The sequence below is a fragment of the Lissotriton vulgaris genome, chromosome 7, assembly GCF_964263255.1.
Source record: "Lissotriton vulgaris chromosome 7, aLisVul1.2, whole genome shotgun sequence".
NCBI classification, from domain to species: domain Eukaryota; kingdom Metazoa; phylum Chordata; class Amphibia; order Caudata; family Salamandridae; genus Lissotriton; species Lissotriton vulgaris.
In genome coordinates, this window is record NC_141695.1 from 1,546,885,988 (window position 1) to 1,546,897,724 (window position 11,737).

An 11,737-nucleotide genomic window follows, 5' to 3' on the forward strand; every position below is an offset into this window, starting at 1 on the left:
TGGGACCCCCACCCAACCTAGGGGATTTTAGAACAGAGTTACGGGAACAGTCCTTGAGTGTGCTATCCCAGGTTAGTAGGAGGGCTTCACCCACAGCTGATTTACCAACTTCGCACCCTGGATCATCCTCACTTAACATCTTGTCCTGGAATGTGGCTGGTCTGGGAAATAAATTGATCTGTCCTGAATGGAGTTCCTTCATTGAGGGCAAGGACATATGCCTATTTCAGGAAACTTGGTCCAGAGAAGCAGTTACTCGAACAGGCTTCGCTGCTTTCTCGATCCCGGCGAAATGGGGAGGGAAGGGTCGCCCTTCGGGAGGCCTTGCAGCTTGGGTAGCTGTTGACCTGGGATGCAAGGCTTCTCCCATTCCCTCAGTCTTCAATGACATCCTTGGGGTCTTGCTGGAGTGGCCAAACGAGAACAAGCTGATCGTGGTAAACATCTACTCTAGGCCAGTAAATATCACAACTGAGTCAGAAACCATTGACCAACTCTCGGCATTCCAAAATGACATCCCACAGGGCATACCATTTTTGGTGGGTGGAGATTTCAACTGCCACTTCGAGCCCCTCCCAGGTCTATTGGACGGTCTATCACGGGAGGAGGATGCTGTATGGTTGGTACCTCCTTCGGTAGCCCCTCCACCTAGAGCCTGGACACCTTTAGCCCTTAAAATTACAGCACTTACCCTGAGGTGGGGCATTCGGGCATGTAATGGACGCGTGGGTTCAGACATCCCACCAAAATGCACTTACCACAGAGTGGGCAGGGAGTCCAGACTGGACTATATCATGGTCCATCTCTCCATGTGGCCGGATATCATTGACTTCCGGGTAACATCTCGGGAAGATAGCGATCACAACGCCCTAGAACTGGTTTATGTGGTTCGCGACCTGGAGGATAGAGGGGGTAAACCTGATGACGTTGCCCTTGGGCTCACCCTGACTAATAACAGATGGCGAGTGAGGTGGGAGAAGTTGGCTTCTAATACGGAGAAGCTTGTTGAACTCTCCCGGCTTATACAGACTCTTGATAAGGTGTGCACGATAATGGAGCTCACCATGCCCCAGGATATACATAAGGAGCTAGGGAGGGCACACGAGAAACTCATTGAGTCTGTGCCTGAGGTTCTCTTTACCTCAGGAAAGAGGCGGCATTTTGATCGACCCAACTGGTATAACCAGGCTTGCCGGAAAGCAAAACTTGACCTTCTGATATCCATTACGGACGGTGTAGATAGGTCAGTGGTCCAGGCAAGAAGAAGGGACTATAAACATTTGATCACTAATGCCAAAAGCGAATGGGAGCATGAAAACTGGGAAAACCTTGTAAGAACACTAGTTACCAGGGATTCCCGCAAATTCTGGTGTATAGTTAATACGGGGTCCGAGGAGCTAGCTCCGGCAATCGAACCCAACATCTCAGCCAAGATATGGCAGAACCATTTTTACTCGTTATATGAGGCCCCTGACGACGCTACTGCCAATACACCACTGATCACTGATACAGTAACCGAGGGTGAACCTTTCACAGAGGCGGAAGTCCGTGCAGCCATCACAAGGCTGGCACCAGGCAAAGCGCCAGGACTGGATGGCCTCCCGGGCGATCTATTCAAGCACGAGCCTGATGTATGGGCACCATACTTGGTTGTGATATTCAATGCTGTCCTAGGGGGTATGGAGGTTCCTAGCACTTGGCTGGGCGCAGAGATCGTTCCCATATTCAAAAAGGGATCACCTCTGCTGCCAGCCAACTACAGGCCTATCAGCCTTATCGATGTTCCCCAGAAGTTATTCGGTAGGCTGATATTAGATCGCCTCCAAAACTGGATGGAGGAAAATTCCATTCTTAGTCCCTATCTGGCGGGATTCAGAAGAAGGGTTTCCACTATGGATCAGATATTCCGCCTGAACCTTCTCTATTGGAAGACTGCGGTACTCGAGGGCGGCAGCATGTACACAGTCTTCGTGGACTTGCGAGCCGCCTTCGATCTAGTACCCAGAGAGAGACTTTGGACTGTATTGTTCGAGTTGGGTATTCCGGCGGACATCCTGACTATTCTGATAAGGCTACACCAGGGAAATTTCGCACGAGTCAGGTGTGGTAGAAATGGGGCACTCTCCGACAGGCTCTCCATTGACAGGGGGGTGAGACAGGGCTGTGTGCTTGCACCGACCCTGTTCTGCCTCTTTGTCAACGGGGTAATCAACCACCTGACCAGGATCAAAGACATCGATGCCCCTAAGTTGAACGATTCAGAAAAGGGGGTGGTGATGAACAGAGTGTCTGAATTAAGCAGACCACTCTTACAGGGCTTGATCCATCACCGTTTTTTAGCTCACTGCACCATCCCAGCTCAGAACCTGGCTACATGCAAATTAGTCTGTTCCTGTCCCAGTGCATGATGGGAACCGGGCAAACCAAACTACCAAGCCAATTCCTATACTGGGAAGGAAACAAGCTTCCAGGGACCGGTTTCTGGCATTTCAGCTGTCGTCGGCCCGGCTTGCTTGAATCCTGATGGTGCAGTGAGCAAGGGACTCATGTCTGAGTATACCCTGCCACACCTATAGTGGCCAAAAACGATTCAGAAAAGGGGGTGGTGATGAACAGAGTGTTTGAAATAAGCAGACCACTCTTACCCAGTTCAAAGATCAGGGCTTGATCCATCACCGTTTTTTAGCTCACTGCACCATCCCAGCTCAGAACCTGGCTACATGCAAATTAGTCTGTTCCTGTCCCAGTGCATGATGGGAACAGGGCAAACCAAACTACCAAGCCAATTCCTATACTGGGAAGGAAACAAGCTTCTGGGGACCGGTTTCTGGCATTTCAGCCGTCGTCGGCCCGGCTTGCTTGAATCCTGATGGTGCAGTGAGCAAGGGACTCATGTCTGAGTATACCCTGCCACACCTATAGTGGCCAAAAAACGATTCAGAAAAGGGGGTGGTGATGAACAGAGTGTTTGAAATAAGCAGACCACTCTTACCCAGTTCAAAGATCAGGGCTTGATCCATCACCGTTTTTTAGCTCACTGCACCATCCCAGCTCAGAACCTGGCTACATGCAAATTAGTCTGTTCCTGTCCCAGTGCATGATGGGAACAGGGCAAACCAAACTACCAAGCCAATTCCTATACTGGGAAGGAAACAAGCTTCTGGGGACCGGTTTCTGGCATTTCAGCCGTCGTCGGCCCGGCTTGCTTGAATCCTGATGGTGCAGTGAGCAAGGGACTCATGTCTGAGTATACCCTGCCACACCTATAGTGGCTAAAAACGATTCAGAAAAGGGGGTGGTGATGAACAGAGTGTCTGAATTAAGCAGACCACTCTTACCCAGTCCAAAGATCAGGGCTTGATCTATCACCGTTTTTTAGCTCACTGCACCATCCCTGCTCAGAACCTGGCTACATGCAAATTAGGCTGTTCCTGTCCCAGTGCATGATGGGAACAGGGCAAACCAAACTACCAAGCCAATTCCTATACTGGGAAGGAAACAAGCTTCCGGGGACCGGTTTCTGGCATTTCAGCCGTCGTCGGCCCGGCTTGCTTGAATCCTGATGGTGCAGTGAGCAAGGGACTCATGTCTGAGTATACCCTGCCACACCTATAGTGGCCAAAAACGATTCAGAAAAGGGGGTGGTGATGAACAGAGTGTCTGAATTTAGCAGACCACTCTTACCCAGTCCAAAGATCAGGGCTTGATCCATCACCGTTTTTTAGCTCACTGCACCATCCCAGCTCAGAACCTGGCTACATGCAAATTAGTCTGTTCCTGTCCCAGTGCATGATGGGAACAGGGCAAACCAAACTACCAAGCCAATTCCTATACTGGGAAGGAAACAAGCTTCCGGGGACCGGTTTCTGGCATTTCAGCCGTCGTCGGCCCGGCTTGCTTGAATCCTGATGGTGCAGTGAGCAAGGGACTCATGTCTGAGTATACCCTGCCACACCTATAGTGGCCAAAAACGATTCAGAAAAGGGGGTGGTGATGAACAGAGTGTCTGAATTAAGCAGACCACTCTTACCCAGTCCAAAGATCAGGGCTTGATCCATCACCGTTTTTTAGCTCACTGGACCATCCCAGCTCAGAACCTGGCTACATGCAAATTAGTCTGTTCCTGTCCCAGTGCATGATGGGAACAGGGCAAACCAAACTACCAAGCCAATTCCTATACTGGGAAGGAAACAAGCTTCCGGGGACCGGTTTCTGGCATTTCAGCCGTCGTCGGCCCAGCTTGCTTGAATCCTGATGGTGCAGTGAGCAAGGGACTCATGTCTGAGTATACCCTGCCACACCTATAGTGGCCAAAAACGATTCAGAAAAGGGGGTGGTGATGAACAGAGTGTCTGATCTAAGCAGACCACTCTTACCCAGTCCAAAGATCAGGGCTTGATCCATCACCGTTTTTTAGCTCACTGCACCATCCCAGCTCAGAACCTGGCTACATGCAAATTAGTCTGTTCCTGTCCCAGTGCATGATGGGAACAGGGCAAACCAAACTACCAAGCCAATTCCTATACTGGGAAGGAAACAAGCTTCCGGGGACCGGTTTCTGGCATTTCAGCCGTCGTCGGCCCGGCTTGCTTGAATCCTGATGGTGCAGTGAGCAAGGGACTCATGTCTGAGTATACCCTGCCACACCTATAGTGGCCAAAAACGATTCAGAAAAGGGGGTGGTGATGAACAGAGTGTCTGAATTAAGCAGACCACACTTACCCAGTCCAAAGATCAGGGCTTGATCCATCACCGTTTTTTAGCTCACTGCACCATCCCAGCTCAGAACCTGGCTACATGCAAATTAGTCTGTTCCTGTCCCAGTGCATGATGGGAACAGGGCAAACCAAACTACCAAGCCAATTCCTATACTGGGAAGGAAACAAGCTTCCAGGGACCGGTTTCTGGCATTTCAGCCGTCGTCGGCCCGGCTTGCTTGAATCCTGATGGTGCAGTGAGCAAGGGACTCATGTCTGAGTATACCCTGCCACACCTATAGTGGCCAAAAACGATTCAGAAAAGGGGGTGGTGATGAACAGAGTGTCTGAATTAAGCAGACCACTCTTACCCAGTCCAAAGATCAGGGCTTGATCCATCACCGTTTTTTAGCTCACTGGACCATCCCAGCTCAGAACCTGGCTACATGCAAATTAGTCTGTTCCTGTCCCAGTGCATGATGGGAACAGGGCAAACCAAACTACCAAGCCGATTCCTATACTGGGAAGGAAACAAGCTTCCAGGGACCGGTTTCTGGCATTTCAGCCGTCGTCGGCCCGGCTTGCTTGAATCCTGATGGTGCAGTGAGCAAGGGACTCATGTCTGAGTATCCCCTGCCACACCTATAGTGGCCAAAAACGATTCAGAAAAGGGGGTGGTGATGAACAGAGTGTCTGAATTAAGCAGACCACTCTTACCCAGTCCAAAGATCAGGGCTTGATCCATCACCGTTTTTTAGCTCACTGCACCATCCCAGCTCAGAACCTGGCTACATGCAAATTAGTCTGTTCCTGTCCCAGTACATGATGGGAACAGGGCAAACCAAACTACCAAGCCAATTCCTATACTGGGAAGGAAACAAGCTTCCGGGGACCGGTTTCTGGCATTTCAGCCGTCGTCGGCCCGGCTTGCTTGAATCCTGATGGTGCAGTGAGCAAGGGACTCATGTCTGAGTATACCCTGCCACACCTATAGTGGCCAAAAACGATTCAGAAAAGGGGCGGAAGTCCGTGCAGCCATCACATGGCTGGCACCAGGCAAATCGCCAGGACTGGATGGCCTCCCGGGCGATCTATTCAAGCACGAGCCTGATGTATGGGCACCATACTTGGTTGTGATATTCAATGCTGTCCTAGGGGGTATGGAGGTTCCTAGCACTTGGCTGGGCGCAGAGATCGTTCCCATATTTAAAAAGGGATCACCTCTGCTCCCAGCCAACTACAGGCCTATCAGCCTTATCGATGTTCCACAGAAGTTATTCGGTAGGCTGATATTAGATCGCCTCCAAAACTGGATGGAGGAAAATTCCATTCTTAGTCCCTATCGAGCGGGATTCAGAAGAAGGGTTTCCACTATGGATCAGATATTCCGCCTGAACCTTCTCTATTGGAAGACTGCGGTACTCGAGGGCGGCAGCATGTACACGGTCTTCGTGGAATTGCGAGCCGCCTTCGATCTAGTACCCAGAGAGAGACTTTGGACTGTATTGTTCGAGTTGGGTATTCCGGCGGACATCCTGACTATTCTGATAAGGCTACACCAGGGAAATTTCGCACGAGTCAGGTGTGGTAGAAATGGGGCACTCTCCGGCAGGCTCTCCATTGACAGGGGGTTGAGACAGGGCTGTGTGCTTGCACCGACCCTGTTCTGCCTCTTTGTCAACGGGGTAATCGACCACCTGACCAGGATCAAAGACATCGATGCCCCTAAGTTGAACGGCAGCAGGGTGCCCGCAATTATGTTTGCGGACGACACCCTGCTGCTGTCCAAATCACCAATGGGTATACAAAGAGTCCTGGACGGCTTCTCAGCGTTCTTTGCGGAGCAGGGGCTTGAGATCAATGCGTTAAAAACCAAATTCATGATTCTCAACCCCCCCTTACTAACACGCCCCAGCCCTACTACTGGCTCAACAAGACTAGAGAGGGTTTTTACCTTCGAATACCTGGGCGTAACTATCAATCAGACATGACTTGGGACACGCATCGGGCAAAGGCCCACATGAAATTGGTTCAATTATCAGGAGGGATTTCTAGGATGATAAGCAGATCGACCTACAACATTTTAGTGCTGCCCTTGAAATTTACAAAATGCAGGCCAGAGGAGCAGTTTTACAGGATTATAAAAACGGACCTGTCACCTATTATTGTATTTGGGGTGGCTAAATTCTTAACTGCAATATGGCATATCCGTAATCGACTTTTAAAATTTGAGCAAGAGCTCGTATAAATGAAATGTTCTGATTTTATGTAAATCTAATATGCTTTTAAATGTTGCGTAATCTCGGCTTGACCGTCTTGCTGTTTTAACTGTTTGTGTTTTGCATATCTTTTATGATCTAAAATTGATCGAAATAAAGATGGAAATGACTATTTATGACAAATACTCATACATCAGACGTAATATATACAGGACATAAACCAATACAAAAAGTCACATATAAATCACATATATAATATATTACATATACACAATATATACAACATTTACAAAAGACCATAAATGTAACCTAAATAGATGCACACTCCATATTCTGAGTAATACACTCTAAGGAAGTCCCCTGTGCGCCTGAGGTATCACACCTCTTTTCTCATTGGTCTATAGGCGCCCTTACTCTAAGACAAAATTCAAAATAATTGGACCCCTCCTATATTTGTCGATGCAGTCGCGGTCGCGTTTCAGCCAATAATTTCTTTCAGCTTCTCCCAGTGGGTGGATGTTGTGATGAGCTGTCTGAGTCTGAGGTTGGCGAGGTTGCCAATCAAGGTAGTGGAGTTGGTGTCATTGTTGTTTTCAAGGTGGAAGTTCAGGTACTCGAGGAGGATGTAGTTTGTGGAGGCGAGGTCGTGTGTATGGATGAAGTCGGCGATGGAGTCGCTAAACTGTGGCCAGGGTCCGGGGGGTCTGTGGACGAGGGTCTCTCGGAGGGTGGTGTTGGGATCGGTATGGATCTGAAAGTGCAGGTGTTCGGCGGTGCTGAGGGTGTCGTCGGTGCTGGTCGAGACTCTGAGAGTGTTTCTATGGACGATGGCGATTCCTCCTCCTGTTCCTGCGGGTGATCTTGTAGCCGTCCAGGATGGCTATGGCGATGTCAGGTGCCGAGGAGGGGTTCAACCAGGTCTCCATCAGGAAGGTGACGTCTGGGGAGTTTGAGTCGAGTAGGTCCCAGATTTCAACGGCTTGTTTGCGGGTGGTGGAGGTGTTGAGGAGAATGCATCTGAGGTGGTTGTGTTCTTTCCTAGTGGGTGGGTTAGATACTGGTGAAGCTGCAGTTCCGGCAGGAGAAGGGTCCTTGGGAGCGCTTCGGGGCGGCCAGGAAGCAGGTGTGTGATTGACCGGTGTTGAGTGCGTGGAAGGTGCTCGCATCGTAGGGGAGACGGGCGTCATGGCGTTCATGGGGGCCATGGGGTCTGGCACTGGGCGTGGTCCTGGTATAGACAGGCGCAGACGGGCTTGCCGGCGTGCCAGCGGCGCTTCCTCTGCGCCGCAGCCGCCATATAAGTGACACAGCCATCTCTCGTTTAGAAGCTACAAGCAAATCATCTATATACTGGACTAGGACAGAATTTCGGGGCATAACTAGCTTTTCTAAACACTTTTTCAAAATCTGATTGAAAATTAAAGTACTTTCACTATACCCTTGAGGGACTCGATTCCATTCATAAACAGGGTCCTCAAATTTTAACGAAAAAGATACTGGCTGTCAGGGTGTAAAGGAATTGAGAAAAAGGTCTGACATAAATCAATTACAGTAAACAATCCAGCATTCCAAGGTATTTGATATAGAATTACTGCTGGATTCAGGACTACATGGTACTACAATATCATTGATCTTTCTTAAATCTTGGACTATCTGATATTTTCCACTAGGTTTTTTAAGTTCTAATGTGGGCGAATTACAAGGACTGCTTATTATTTCTTTTAAAATGCCTTGTTCGACCATTCGGTCAATTTCAGTAGCCACTCCTGCATTAACCTCTAGACTAATTTTGTATTGTCGGGTATTAGGGTAAACTGCACCTTCATTTACGGTTACTTTCACTGGGTCTACATCTGCCGTTAGACCTATTTCTTTTCCAGTAAAGTCCCACACTCCTGGATTCACTGATGTTTTAAATTCTTCTGGTAAATCATTCTTTGTCATTAAAGAATACATTTCATCAACTTTGGTGCCTTGTTTAGCTAACATTATTTTGTATATTATGTCTTCATCTGGGGTCTGGATAGCAAAACCATCCGGTGTGCAGTATATTGTGCAATTCATCTTGCAAAAAAGGTATCTACCTAATAAATTCACAGGACTATAATCACAAACTACAAATTCATGCATGTCTTTGAATGTTCCTATTCGCACTGCCGTAGGTTTTGTAGGTGGGGTTCTAATCTGCTGGTTGGAAACTCCAACTACTTTGATTGCTTCACCCGAGAGGGGTAGGTTTGGGATGTCTGCCGTTCTCACAGAATAGCGGGTAGCACCAGTATCCAAAAGAAAAGTGATATCATTGCCTTCCACTTTCCCATCAATAAATGGACCTGACTGATCTACAGGCAAGGATGAGTCAAGTACGCATTCCTCTTCCTCCCCCTCAGGCACCGTTATTGTATTAAAATGTTTTATTCGTCCCTTTTCTGCAAAAAAGATAGTGAAACTACAGAATTAACCAGCATCCGTACTATACTGTGTCTGATTCACAAAAGTTTGCAAAGGGGCAGGTGGCAACTGACAATTCTGATTAACTACCTGCTGCGGTTGATTCACAAACACCTCATTCTGCGTCTGTGAATTTAAATTTTGAGTTGGGCCATTATTATTCCGAATATTCTTACACTCGTTATTCCAATGTCAAAGCTTTCTGCATCCATGAAAAGGAAACCTTTTCTTTACATCTTCTCTACTCGTCCATCCTTTCTGTGTACCACCATTTGCCACACTATCATTCTGATTCTGTTCCTTTCCCTGACCTTCCATTTGACCATTTAACTTATTTTCCTGCTATTCTACCAATTTTACTTGTGACCACATCATCTTCTCCTTTAATTTTTTTTATAATTGTATTTATTGGCTTATGAAAACAAGGTTACAAACAAGGTGGCAAAGACTTCGGCACATTCAAAGGAAGAATAATGTTATACATAGTGACACATGCATAATACTGGTAACATTCTTGTCCTCTCATGTCCAGCACACATATTAGTTCCCCCATATATTGATTCTTCACGCGAAGGGCGACTTTCGCATTATCTGCATCTACCCTTCCCACTCTGACATGAACTTCCCACCCTCCTGGATAATGGTGCAAACTTCGTTGTAAACAAAAACCAAGAACATCAACTTCCACATGATCAGCGAGATGTCCCAGTCGGTGTCAAGACTCGCTTTCGTCTCTATCCTATCAGTGTTATTCCATTCCGTGTATTACTGTGGTTCTGTCCCATCAGGATGTATGAATTCCTGTGTCTTATCCGCCCCCAACTCAGTGCTCGTGTCATCCATGGCTCCGTCATCCGGCACCTGTCTCCTTTCCAGATACAGCGCCCAGTAGTTCTTTGGTCTATTACGAGGCGGTAATAATTCATTGTACAGACCCGTTTGCGTGCAGCAGTATAGCATATCACTAGACCACCTCCTTAGCCTCGGAACTGGACCTCTCATCCATGTGAGTGCTACGCAGCGCTTGGCCACAAGAAAAGCAATATCTACAAGTCGCCGCAACTCGGGCGCAACGTCCTTTGAATATCCCAGTAACCCAAGCAGTGGTGATGGGGATAACGATAAGTCAGTGACCCTGTTCACTTCGGTGTATACATTATGCCAAAACTCAGCAACCTTCGGGCAGAGCCAGGCAAGGTGTAAGAAATCATTAGAGTGCGCTTTGCATCTTTCGCAGTTTGGGGCATCTCGCAATCCGTAGCGGAACAAACATTCAGGAGTGTAGTACACCCTGTTTAGGAACTTAAAATGCAGTAAGCGATGTCTGCCGTTAAGGGAAACCTTCCTTATATTAGCACAGCAGTAACGCCACTTGTCTACAGGAAGTTCCATCTCTAGACCCGCCTGCCACGCCAATTTAGGTTTAGCGTAGTGCGTGGTTTTTTCAGTCAATGTGTCATGATAGAGTCTCGATATCAGACGGGCCGGGGCTTAGCCGTGACTATATAGTCGTACGTTACTATCACCGGAGGTTCTTCCATATCTTCCCTAAGTAAGTCTCTGAGTGCAAGTCGCACCCTGTGAAACTGGAACCGGGCCAGTAAATGAGCGTTGGGGTTATCCCCGGCACCAACTTCTTCCCACGTGCTGGCTTTACCATCAAGGAATAGATCTCCCATAGTGGCTATGTTTAATTTTGCGAGCATTAACAGAACTCCTTTATCTGTACACGGTCCCAGCCATGAGCACCATTCTAGTTTAGCTTCCGGGGCATACAGCAGTGAACAAGCCTGAGCATCCATCAGATGATGCCAGGCATGTGTAACCGCGTTAAGCGAGTCCAGTAAGCCTGTTCGTCTATCTCGGGGTCGAGCCATGAGTACCGGTAACGGAGTCGAATCTGCCATTATATCGTCTATGAATATGTGGGGAGCATTAGCTGGGCCTTGCATCCAGCCATAAGCATGTGCGCCCTGTGCCACTCGATAATACAATTCCAAGTCCAGGGCCTGTAGGCCACCGTCCTCATATGGGCGTATAAGAATATCCCATGCCACTCTGGGTTGCTTGCCGGCCCAAACCAGCCTCAACAACCGAGTGTGTCATTGTTTAGAAAATGTATTGGATAGCATCATTGGGATATTGCTAAAAAGAAACAGAAAACAGGAGAGCATGATCATCTTCAGCAATGATATGCGGCCCATTAATGAAAGAGGAAGGGCTACCCACTTATCTATATCGTCTTCTACTTTGAAGACAGCTGTACCGTAATTATCTCTTAGAACTACCTCTGCGTCCGTGTGAAGTCGTATACCTAGATATCTGACCGAGTCTGTGGTCCATTGTATAGGATAATCCGATTCTACTCTC